Raw genomic sequence first — 12,054 nt, 5'->3', positions numbered from 1 at the left:
CTTATCAATATGTACGAAAATTGAAATATAATTTATCAAATTTCATCACCCGAACATCGTCGGAACATATGCAATTGAGATCTCGTTGGAATCCTTATTAAATTATCTTTAATTTGATATATTTTTTGCGAAAAAATAATTTAAATTGAGAGAGTTACGTAAATTTAAAGATTTAAGATGATTTTGAGTAGAGAGAAAGTAGTTAGTTATAATTACTACATATAGGATTTGAGATTAATACGCTTTTAATTTAATTAATAATTATTTAAATTTAAAATATATTACACTTAGCATTATATCAACCACAAGATCTTTTAATCTAATGGTTAAAAATTAGTCTCAATTTTAGATTGTTAATTAGTTAGCAATTAATCACCTCCCTATAAGTATTTACAATTTTACATTATCCTTCGAAAATATTTGATTTTTGTCAAATTATCTTTCAGAGTTAAACTATTTGAATCTTAACAAGATTTGAACCACATTAAACATTTTGTCATATAACAGAATGAATTAACTTAGCACACAAATGAAACTTTTTTTTCCCATTCACGTGAGCTTAAAATTTTTTGTACTAATTTAAAACATTGGTAACGTCCTTATTTTTTTTGAGTGTAATTAACCCCACGTTACATTACAAATGATGTGACAATATTTTTTTAATTATTTTATATTTATCATTAAAATTATAGTCCTAATTTCTCTATATTTACAATTAAGTAGGAAATGTATAGAAACAAGATTTTATATACTAACATATGGTAAATATAATGCTACAAAGATTTAGAGAATAATAATTGAATCTAATACGAAAATGAAGACATCTGGTCGAATTTCCAAGGTTTGTCAAATATTAAACGTATATGTTTCGTATATTTAGGGTGCTAATTGGTAGCAAAGATAAATAGCACCAAATTCAGAAGAGATAGAGATGTTCTTTAATATAAATATACTAGTTATGCAAATGGTAGTAGTAATTTGATCGCTCACTGGTCATGTTTCGGAATTAGCAAACATACAATCCATAAAAACAAAGAGATTAAATTAGACAATAAGATGTGATTAATTATAGATGAAACTTAAGATGACAATGAAAGACACATAAGTAGGATACTGATAATGATAAGCAACCATTAAGCTGAAAATTAATCTCGACCACACATGATAATTAATTAGGAGCGATTGTTACGGAACCATTCAGCAGGATGTCTATCGAAATCCTTCCTCGGAATCGAATAATTTTTTCCTGGAGCCTTCATCATCTTTTCCTCAGAACTACTACCAAACAAGCTTGAGATGGCCCACAGCGCCACGGCGGCAACACCAACAGCGACCCCTACAGCCTTCAGGGCAGACATCGCTCCTTCATCGTCAACCGTCTGCTTCTGCTTCGATGATGAGCTATTTCCACTACCAGATTGGAATGCCATGACTATGATACTGCTGAAAAGTAATCTACTTAGTTGATAATGAAATGCTGAAGTGGGGAGAGGCTATTTATAGAGCCGGAAATGTCTCATTAATCCATTTATTTATTCGTGATATAAACTGAATATAATGGAGGCATTAATTGCTTAATTTTGAATTGAAACTCGACTTTTTAACTGCACACAATTAATTAGCGGACTGTTGGTATGAATTAAAAAAACAGAAGATTATATGTTTATAACATCTTTTATGTAATCATACAAGATATGCTAAGATTTTTTTTCACCCTATATAAAGGGAGGGGATAACTTGAATTCATTATTCATTTAGAAAAATATTGAAAATTCTATTGTAATTTCCAAATTTCCAATAATATGTTTTCAAATACAATAAAAAGTAGGAGTACTCCACCAAGTCACATAAAAATTTAAATAAGTGCTTTAACCGATGCAAATTAAAAGTAGAGCATTCATGATGCAGTAGTCTAGTATAGAGAATAGAATACAGATGGTCTATGTTTCCTTCCATTGGTGTGCAAAATCGTATTTTCGACATAGTCTCTCCATCTTATGAAAAATGTTCTACTCCCTCCGTCCCACATAATTTTACACACTTTGATTCGGCACGGGTTTAAAAAATGTAATGGAAAGTCAGTTGAAATAGTTGGTAGGATGTGAGTTCTACTTTTAAAGTATTAGTTTTATATTAAAATGTAAGTAGGAATGAGTTAGTGGAATATGAGGTCCACTGCCAAAAATGATCAAATGAAATGGATAAAATTATGTGGGACGATCCAAAATGAAATACTGGGTAAAATTATGTGGGACATAGGAGGTATTTTTTAGACCAAAGATTTATGAAACTTTATTTGTGCGAAAAGAGGAACTAGACTTTATATTTTAATTTATAGTAATGATGAATGAGGAACTTAGATGAGATAAATAAAAAGAAAATGAGAGATCTAGACAAGGGAGTACTTCCTAAGAAATTAAATAACTGGAAGTATAAAATAATCGTTGAAACTACGTTTATAATACTACTAATACTAATTTAATCAAAACAAAATAGTTAGAGACTAGAGTTTGAAGCCTGAATATTTATTGGGGCCAAATTGTAGTGCAGGTTCTGAACTAGGACAAATTAATTTTAGAGAAACAAACTGTTTGCAGCATATGAATAATGCCAATAAAAGCTAGCTCGTTTGAATCAGCATAATTAATTAGGATAAATACATAACTCATATAAAATATTTCAACTTTGATGTTAACATAAATCATGCTGAAAATTTTATTCGTGTTTCAGTTTAGTCAATTCCTTATGTGTTTAAATGACGTTAATCTTTAATTTATATGTTAAAATCTTAGTAGTAGCATACTATTAAGGATCAACATCACCTACTACCCGCACAAACATGAATTATGGAGTAATGGTTATGAATAGAGATACGAAAATGCTTTGAATAAATTCATAAAACAAAGTAAAATATCATTAAACTAGTGTTGGACAACACAACACCATTTCTTTCAGATTAAAATCAGCAAACAGATAGCTTAGATTAAAAGGCTATTACAAAAGAAGGATTTTGAAGGGAGTGAGAAAGATTAAGGTGAAAATTAATCTCAACCCCAAAACCCTAATTGATAGCTAACATCAGACACAGGATTTCTTCTTCCTCAATTTTTTTTGCGGAGGGGACGATATATTATGGCTTTTTCCGGTCAATCCTTTATGAACATTCGACGCTCTTGGCCGCCGGGAAGGGGCGACCGCCCCCTCCTGCACCCCCCTGGATCCGCCACTGGCAGTGGTTACGGCTCTTATCTTGGAACCAAGGAGGTCGACCGCCAAGTCCGCTAGCTTTTTAAGGGCATAGGCGGTGAGGCCGGCCACACCTCCGGATCGCAAGGCAGCCACGCCTGCGGCAGCCACCGCCGCTACAGATATGGCAGCACCCATAAATTAATGCGTTGGGAATTTTGTGAGTAATTGATTTAGGGACTGTGCATAGGCTTTTATTTATACAAGCGAGAAAAGGAGCAATTTTCATGCTAGTGTGGGAATTCGGGAGAAGATGAAAAGCTTGATTGTTTGCTTGTTAAACTACACAACCAAACTCTGTTGTAATTGCCCACTTTCCAGTGAGCCGATTGATCTTCTCTAGGTGCATGTTTTCTAGTAATTTATTAATTTCAAAATACGATCAACAAACTCCCGGACTTATCCATTGGTAACTAATTAGTCTATCTCAAATTACGACTTAATTTTAGCTATTAAATTAGAAGATCTAATAGTGAAATAACGTCATAAGGATTATATTTTTAATTAATAAAATTAATAAATAAAATTCGAGGATATTAATGTCAATTCTCACTCATTAAAATCATCTTAAAACTTTAAATTTACGTAACACTCTCGATTTAAATTATTTTTTCGCAAAAAATATATCAAATTAAAGATAATTTTATAAGGATTCCAACGAGATGTAAATTGCATATGTTCCGACGACATTCGAATGATGAAATTTGATATTTTTTATTTTAGTTTTCGTAAATGTTGATAACCAGATTTTTATCAACAAATACATCAAAAAATCTCAATAAAACAAGTAAAAATCTCAATAAATATGTGTTTATTTTCTTGTACTAGTGTTGATAATCTTATGTCATATTGTTGATATTTGTAATACACTATGTTGATATAAAAAAACATTCACGAACATTATCATATGATAACATCATGACGATATTACCCTTTTGTTGATATTTTGTCTACTATTTATTGAGATTCGTAAGATTTAATCTCATTCACTTATTTTAAAATCTAAGGGTGGAAATTTGGTATTGATTTTGAATTAGGGTGGTATAAGCATTAGAATATGACTCACAAACTCATTATATTAAGTAGTCATACACCGCGTCTTCGGCACATATTGCAAGTAGCAAACAAATAATCCATCGATTAAATACCTAAGAAACTAATTAAGTTTATACTCCTTTCACGTGATTGATACTTATACTTCTGTCTCTTATTAATTGTCCAATTTTGCCATTTTTATCTTTGTCTCCCTTTAATTATCCATTTTCATTTTTAGGTACATGATTTTAGGGGTGCTTAAACGGTTCTCCGGTTCTCGGTTAACCGGAATCGGAACCGGAACCGACCGGTTAATTGAGGAACCGGAACCGAATTTTCCGGTTCCGGTTCCAACTTTTTAAATAAAATCGGTTTCGGTTCGGAACCGGTCGATTCCGGTTCCTAACCGGGAACCGGATTATAATTCAATTTTATTTTTTTATAATTTAATATACTAATAAATCTAATTTGATTGAATTAATTTTGAATTAAAATAACATAATTTGAAACATTAAGTGGTTTTTAGATTTAAAAAGTGTTAGATTTGCGAGCTTTGTTTCTGAAGTATTTAAAATGTTTAAACCGTAATACTTTGAATCTACAATTATTTCCCCAATCAATTTTTGATGAACTAACTACAATAAGTAAGGCATCATAAGTTTGTTTTTAATTTCCAAAAGAACTTATACAATTACAATATCATTTCATATGATAGAAATTTAACTTTATAACAAATATATGTAACAATTCATTTAATATACGATTTTAACATGTTTGTGAATAATTTATTAACTGTTCCGTTATAAACCAAAAAGTCACAACCAGATCAATTAGTAATATTAGAAATTTCCATTGAATATTTGTTTAGCCAAAAAGCGGAAATAGAACTCAATTTTAAAACTTATTTTTTAAAAAAATTGCTAAAGTTTAGAACTATTTTTTTATTAAAAAATTGCTAACATAAACTAGTCCGACTTACTACACTTGACATCACTCTTATCCATATATGAATATTATTGTATTGTTGGTTTGTACTTTTGTGTATTTACTTGATTTTTTATGTATTATTTGTTATAGTTCTAGAGGTTGGCTTATTATTTTTTTAGCATTGAACTATTTAAAATTATAAATAAATTCGGATTAAAATTACACATCGGTTCCGGTTCCGGTTCCGGTTCCGGTTCTAGGATTTATGAAAATTTAAAACCGGTTAATCGGTCAACCGGTCCGATTAGAACCGGAACCGGTCGAATAAGCAGGCCTACATGATTTCACTAACATTTTATTATTAAACTAAGAGTTAATAAAAGTGAGACCCATATTCCTAACTTTCTCAACTCACTTTCATTTATATTTTTTAAAACTCATGTCAAAACTAAAATGGACAATTATTAAGGGAATTATTAAGGGACCGAAGGAGTATATTTTTTGTCACAGTAGGATCAGTTCCCTTTTTCAGTGAAAACAAGCACATTATTCAAAACGATGAAACAAGTCAGGATAGGGCCGACCACGCCACGGCGACGAACTTCAGAGTCGCAATATGACTCCTCCTTCTGCTTAGTATTATAAATTAACAATAATATATAATAATTATCAATGGCATGAGTTCGTAGTGAAATGAGAAAATTAATAATCGAATTTTTTTTTGCAAAATGTGATAATTAATAGGGACCAAAGGAGTAATACTTTAAACAATTAAATCAAAGAATACAATATTCTTAAAAACCATAAATTTGGACAAATTGTGATATTTTTAACAAAGTTTGAAAATGGTATTAAAAATCATAAAGTTTAAGATAGGTTCAATTTATCACATTTGATCATTCTTTATACCTAACAGATCTAGGCGACAGCTTATTCAATGTTGAAACGATGTTGTTTCATTCATATCAGAGACCAAGCCACATTGATTTTACTGCTAGCCACATAGGATCAAAGTTTGCTGAAAGATTTCTATTTGGGTCGTGTGAAAATTGATAATTTAAAAGTTTATGATTTTTAAGACCACTTTCAAAGTTTGTAGAAAATACTTTGGCATGCTTTTTTGGTGTCCTTTGATCGAAAGTGAGTGATCTAGACGGAGGGAGGGAGTACTTGCTGAGAAATTAAATAATCGTTGAAACTACATTTATAATACTACTAATACTAGTTTAATAAAAACAATATAGTGAAGTTGATAGAGACTACAGTATTATAAGCCAGAAATATTGGGGCCAAATTGTAGTGCAGGTTCTGAACTAGGACGAATTAATTTTAGAGAAACAAATTGTTTGCAGCAATATGAATAATGCCAATAAAAGCTCGTTTTAATCGGCATAATTAATTATTCATGTGTTGCAATCTTAGTAGTAGCATGGAGTATTGGTTATGAATAGAGATAAGAAATTGCTTTAAATCATAAAACAAAGTAACATTTCATTAAACTAGTGCTGGACACCACAACACCATTACTTTCAGATTAAAATCGACAAACAGATAGCTTAGATTAAAAGGCTATTACAAAAGAAGGATTTTGAAGGGAGTGAGAAAGATTAAGGTGAAAAATAATCTCAACCCCAAAACCCTAATTGATAGCTAACATTAGTCATCAGAATCATCTCCAGTGGTTATGGCTCTTTGGTTGGAACCGAGGAGGTTGAACGCCAACTCCACTAGCATTGTAAGGGCATAGGCGGAGAGGCCGGCCACTCCACCGGATAGCAAGGCAGACACGCCTCCGGCTGCAACCGCCGCTACAGAAATGGCAGCACCCATGCTTATGCCAGCTAGCTCTTGACCGATCGATATAGGAATTAATACCAGGAGTATTATTTGTGATTTTGTGAGTAATTACTTTTGGAATTGTGCACACTGCATAGGCTTTTATTTATATAAGTGAGAAAAGGTGCAATTTTCATTCTAGAGTGGGAATTCGGGAGAAGATGAAAAGCTTGATTGTTTGCTTGTTAATTGCCCACTTTCCAATGAGCCGATTGATCTTCACTAGGTGCATGTTTTGTGTACATCTTTAGGCTATATATGTGTGTATTGTAATCTCGTGTTGGAACTTAATTATTAATTTCAAAATATGATTAACAAAATTATTATATATCAAGCAGTCCTATATCGCGTCTTCGGCACGTAGTGCAAGTAGCAAAGAAATAATCCATAGATTAAATACGTAAGAAACGAATTAGTTTATAATCCTTTCGTTCTATTACACGTGATCGATACTTATATACTAGTACTACATTTTTTTTGTCTTACTATGCTCAATTCCCCTAGCCTTTTCAATAAAAATAAGAACATTATTCAGAACGATGAAACAAGTCGGGTAGGGCCGACCATGCCACGGCAGCGAACTTCAGAGTCGACACCATGACTCCGTTTGCTTCGATGATGAGCTATTTCCACTGCCAGACTGGAATGCCATGACTATAGGAAAAAGAATGGCGAAGTACATTAAATATTCACCAAGTTAAAATAATAAAATGGACATAAATAAGATTGGAATAGAAACAAATGCTTCATTCGCTGCAAAATAAAGAAAGCATTACGCATGTAGGAACAGAATTTGATGGTCTATATCTCCCCTTCAAATCGTTAATGGCGTGCATAATCACAATCTTTAGTACATAAGAAATTAATTAATAAAAACAAACGGAATACAGACAAATAAAATGGTTGAAATTTCGTTTATATATAATGCTAACTGCAAGAATATGTAGTAGGAGTCATCTTGCATTGGCAGCGCGAATGTACAATCATAATTATCTCATTTTTATTTTTGCTAAAGAAATAATGTACTCCCTCCATCCCATAAAAGTTGAGACAAAACTTTTGGGCACGGAGATTAAGAATTTATATTAAATAAATAAGAGAGATAAAAAAAGTAGGAAAGATAAGAGAGAGTAAAGTAAATGATGGAATAAAGTAAGAGTGATTAGATGTTTTGTCTTTTGTTAAAAAAGGAAATGACTCAACTTTGTTGGGACGGACTAAAAAGGAATACTACTCAACTTTTATGGGACGGAGGGAGTATTAATAAAATGTGAATCCTAATTTTATAAATTAATAATAATAGAGTTATTTTATTATTTTGGTACGTTCCATAGTAATAGAGTAATTTATCTCGCTTGCTTTATTCTCTCTTCATCTCTCTATCTTTTTCATTTTTCACGTTACTCTCCCTTTACTTAACTCACTAACACAATTTTTCTTAATCCCCGTGCCGAAAAAAAAACGCTTTCATCACTATAGAATGGAGGGAGTTATAATTATAAGTGGAATGAATTAGTGAGAAACGAAGTCCCCTTACCAAATATACTAAAAGGTGAAATGAGAAAATTAATAAGAATCGAATAATAATTGCAAAATGTGATAATTAATACTCCCTCCGTCCCTTATAATTTGTCACCGTTTAACCCAACACGGGTTTTAGAAAACGTAATAAAAAATGGATTGAAAAAATTAGTGGAATGTGGGTCCTACTTTTCTATATTAGTTTTACAATAAAATGTGGGTGAAAATGAGTTAGTAGAACGTGGGGTCCACTACCAAAAATAGTAAAAGTGAAATGTGATAAGGACTTCCCACTGCACAATCCGCCCTTCCCGCGCGGACTTCCCCCAATAAAAAATATTCACAACTATTCAATTTACGTTACGGAATTAAAATTTCGACACGAATACGGACGTGGAAAATGCAACAACTTCATTAAAAAAAAAAACTTACATAATTAAATAAAAAAAATTACATAGTCATAAAAAAAAAATTACAACCACAAGCTACAAATGTGATCCCCGGTTCAGTCCTCATCCTCCGCGTCGTCCCTGTCGTCCCCGCTGCTAGTCTCGGCGCCATCATCGAGCGTGGGTGGCATCCCCAAATCACGCCTCAATGTGTCGATGACATCTTTCAACATCCTCTTGTAGAAAGGATCGGTCGTGTTATGCCACCTATGCATGGTCTATACCAGACTAGCCATTTGCTGCGCGCGGGTGATATTGTTGTACTCTTGAGGGGCCTCCGATTGGACCTCGTCGGACCCGCTAGCGTTTCCCCTTGTCATCCGCTGCGCACTCTTTTGCCCAATCGGGCGACGGCGGCGGGAAGACGATTGAGGGGTCAGGATCACTGCCTCGGCTTTGGGGAGTTCGTGCGAACTGACACTGCTGCTGTACTCACCGGAAGCGCTGATCTTCGTCTGCTTCGGTCAGCCTGCTTCAACCCCCACACAAAACTTTTGGGAATTCTTCACCACGAGAAAGACCTTCCAATGCTCGAATTCACGGAACTTCAACGACCTGTCGGGGTACTGCTGCATGGCGCGGTTCTTCACATCGTCCTCGGACATACCACTGGTTGCCTGGCGGAGGTTGTTTTGGTAGAGGCCGGCAAATCGACTAAGCTTAGGCCTCAAACGATCCCACTGTTTCCGGCATTGCTCGGGACCGTGAGGCTTCCCATCAGCAGGTTTGAATTTGAGGTAGCCTTCACTAATGCGAAACCACATTCTGTCGATATGCTGATTAGCCCCGAGTAGGGATCCTTGACTACACCGACCCAGGCCTTCGCCAGCGCGACGTTTTCCGCCACGGTTCAGATGGTCCTCCTTCTCGTCTCCTCCACATCCTCCTAGGCCCCCGTACGCGAGAAAGAGGTCGGGCCTTTCCCCTTGCCCTTGCCTTTGCCCCTGCCCTTGCCCCTGCCCCTTGCCGCTGTCTCTGCCTCACTGGGAGTCTTCCTGACCGGAGATAGCCCCAACTCCTCAAAAGTGAAAGTGTCGATGCCGGTGAACTGAGTATCCATAGGAGTACTTTGGGGGGAATCACTAGACAATAAATCCATATATGGGCGATATACATTGTCCCTAGGTGTTTGGGGGGCCCTGCTACCCCCCTCCCTCCAGGCAACAACAGGCATGGTCTGCATCATACCGGGCATCATTACCCCATCCCCGCTAGTGTCATTCCTCCCCCCCCCCTCATAGTTGGTGTCATCCCCGCTGCCCCGGGCATCATTCACGGCATCATCCCACTCATCCCATCCATCTAAATGTACATATTGTAGTACGAGGACATTTGGGGATGCATCCCCGCCATTTGGGAAACCATCCCCACATTTCCGCTCAAGTTTCCCTCACCTCCGGCGCGAAACGTCGACGTATGTGACTCGCTCGTGGCGGGAGAGTTCTTGTCGTTCTCCATTTATCTTCAACAGAAATGCAATTTAGATTTAGAGAGAGAAACTTGTTAACACAAGTTTGCCATTTTTGTTTTGTGTAGGATCTTATATTTTGTCCATTCTTACTTTCAAATTGTGTTCCCCATGTATAGAGTTAAAGTTTTAAATAATCATTATGTTTTGTTTGTTTTGTTTTGCAAAGGTTGAAATTTAATGTTGACAAGGGTCTTCTCAACATTATTCTCATTTTTATTTTACTATTTCTCCACTTTAACTATTTTTTATCATTTTTATAAAATAGATGCGTAAAAGTGACCGGGACTCCTAATCGCGGACGGAGAGAGTATGGTTTTAGGATTTCAGTCATTTATGTTTTAGGTGTCAATAAATATAATTTTTGAACTTTAATGAATTGCACATTTTTATCAAATTGGGGTGAATAAATTGCAAAATAAAAGAATGAAAAAATATTAAAAAAAATGTGGAATCCACAATAATTATAGAAATGTATGGTGGAATAGAGAAAAACTAATCTAGAACTAAGACATGGAGAATCTAAATTTACAAAACATAGTACTCTCTCTGTCAGCCATTAGGAGACTCATTTTTTGGCAGCGTGTGTTTTAAGATATGTTAAGAAAAGTTAGTGGAAAAAAGTTAGTGGAATAGGAGTCTTACCTCTATATATTAGTTTTAAATGAAATATGAGTGGAATGAATTAGTGGAAGGTGGGACCCTATTAACATTTATTATAAAAGTGAACCGGGACTTCTATTGGCGGATAGACTAAAATGGAAAAATAAAATTCTTATTCAAGGATGGAGAAAGAACTTAATAATGAAATAATTGTAGAAACATGCAAAATATTATTTGGGTGATTTGATATTGAGAACAGGAGGGGACAAAAAAAATGAAATAGAAAGCATGCACACTATGAATTTTATCTATTTATATATGTAAAATATGTATTTTTATTGGCTACACTAATTAAAAATTTATATATTTAATAATTATTTAAATTTTACCATTCACTTATTTTAAATACTCGTAATATTTAATTTACTTAAAATGTTTAATACATATTTTTGTTATATATTACTATTAATTACTTTAATTTATTACTCACTAAATTTAATATATTTTATAAGAGTATATTAGTTTTATATTTATACGGTAAAATGGTTCGACCAGTGATTGAACCGATCGAACCGGTTGAACCGTGAACCAGTAGCCTCACCGGTTCACTGGCCGGTCCGGTTTTTAAAACATTGCAGAGAAGAATAATTTGGTGGCATGGACGCATGGTCATATGTCGCTCACACTAATAAGAGTGTCCACAATAGGGTGGCACAGCCACGATTCCGTTAAGCATAGCCACAAAAATTCTTCCATAGCCACAAAATCTTGTCTAGTCCAATAAACACGCCACAATCACAAATCACATTTTTATAGATTGTTGGTATATTTTAATTGGATTAGAAGTAAAATCTGGAGAAATGAAAATATGGATGTAAAAAAATGAGAGAAATAGGTGTATTTATAGAAATAAATTTGGAAAAAAAAAAAAATCTGCGGCTCTCAGCAGTCGCCACGCCCGAGACTCCA

The sequence above is a fragment of the Salvia hispanica genome, chromosome 3, assembly GCF_029641045.1.
Source record: "Salvia hispanica isolate PSC_SH4W2 chromosome 3, Shi_PSC_v1, whole genome shotgun sequence".
Lineage (NCBI taxonomy): Eukaryota > Viridiplantae > Streptophyta > Magnoliopsida > Lamiales > Lamiaceae > Salvia > Salvia hispanica.
This window is presented reverse-complemented; position numbering follows the sequence as displayed.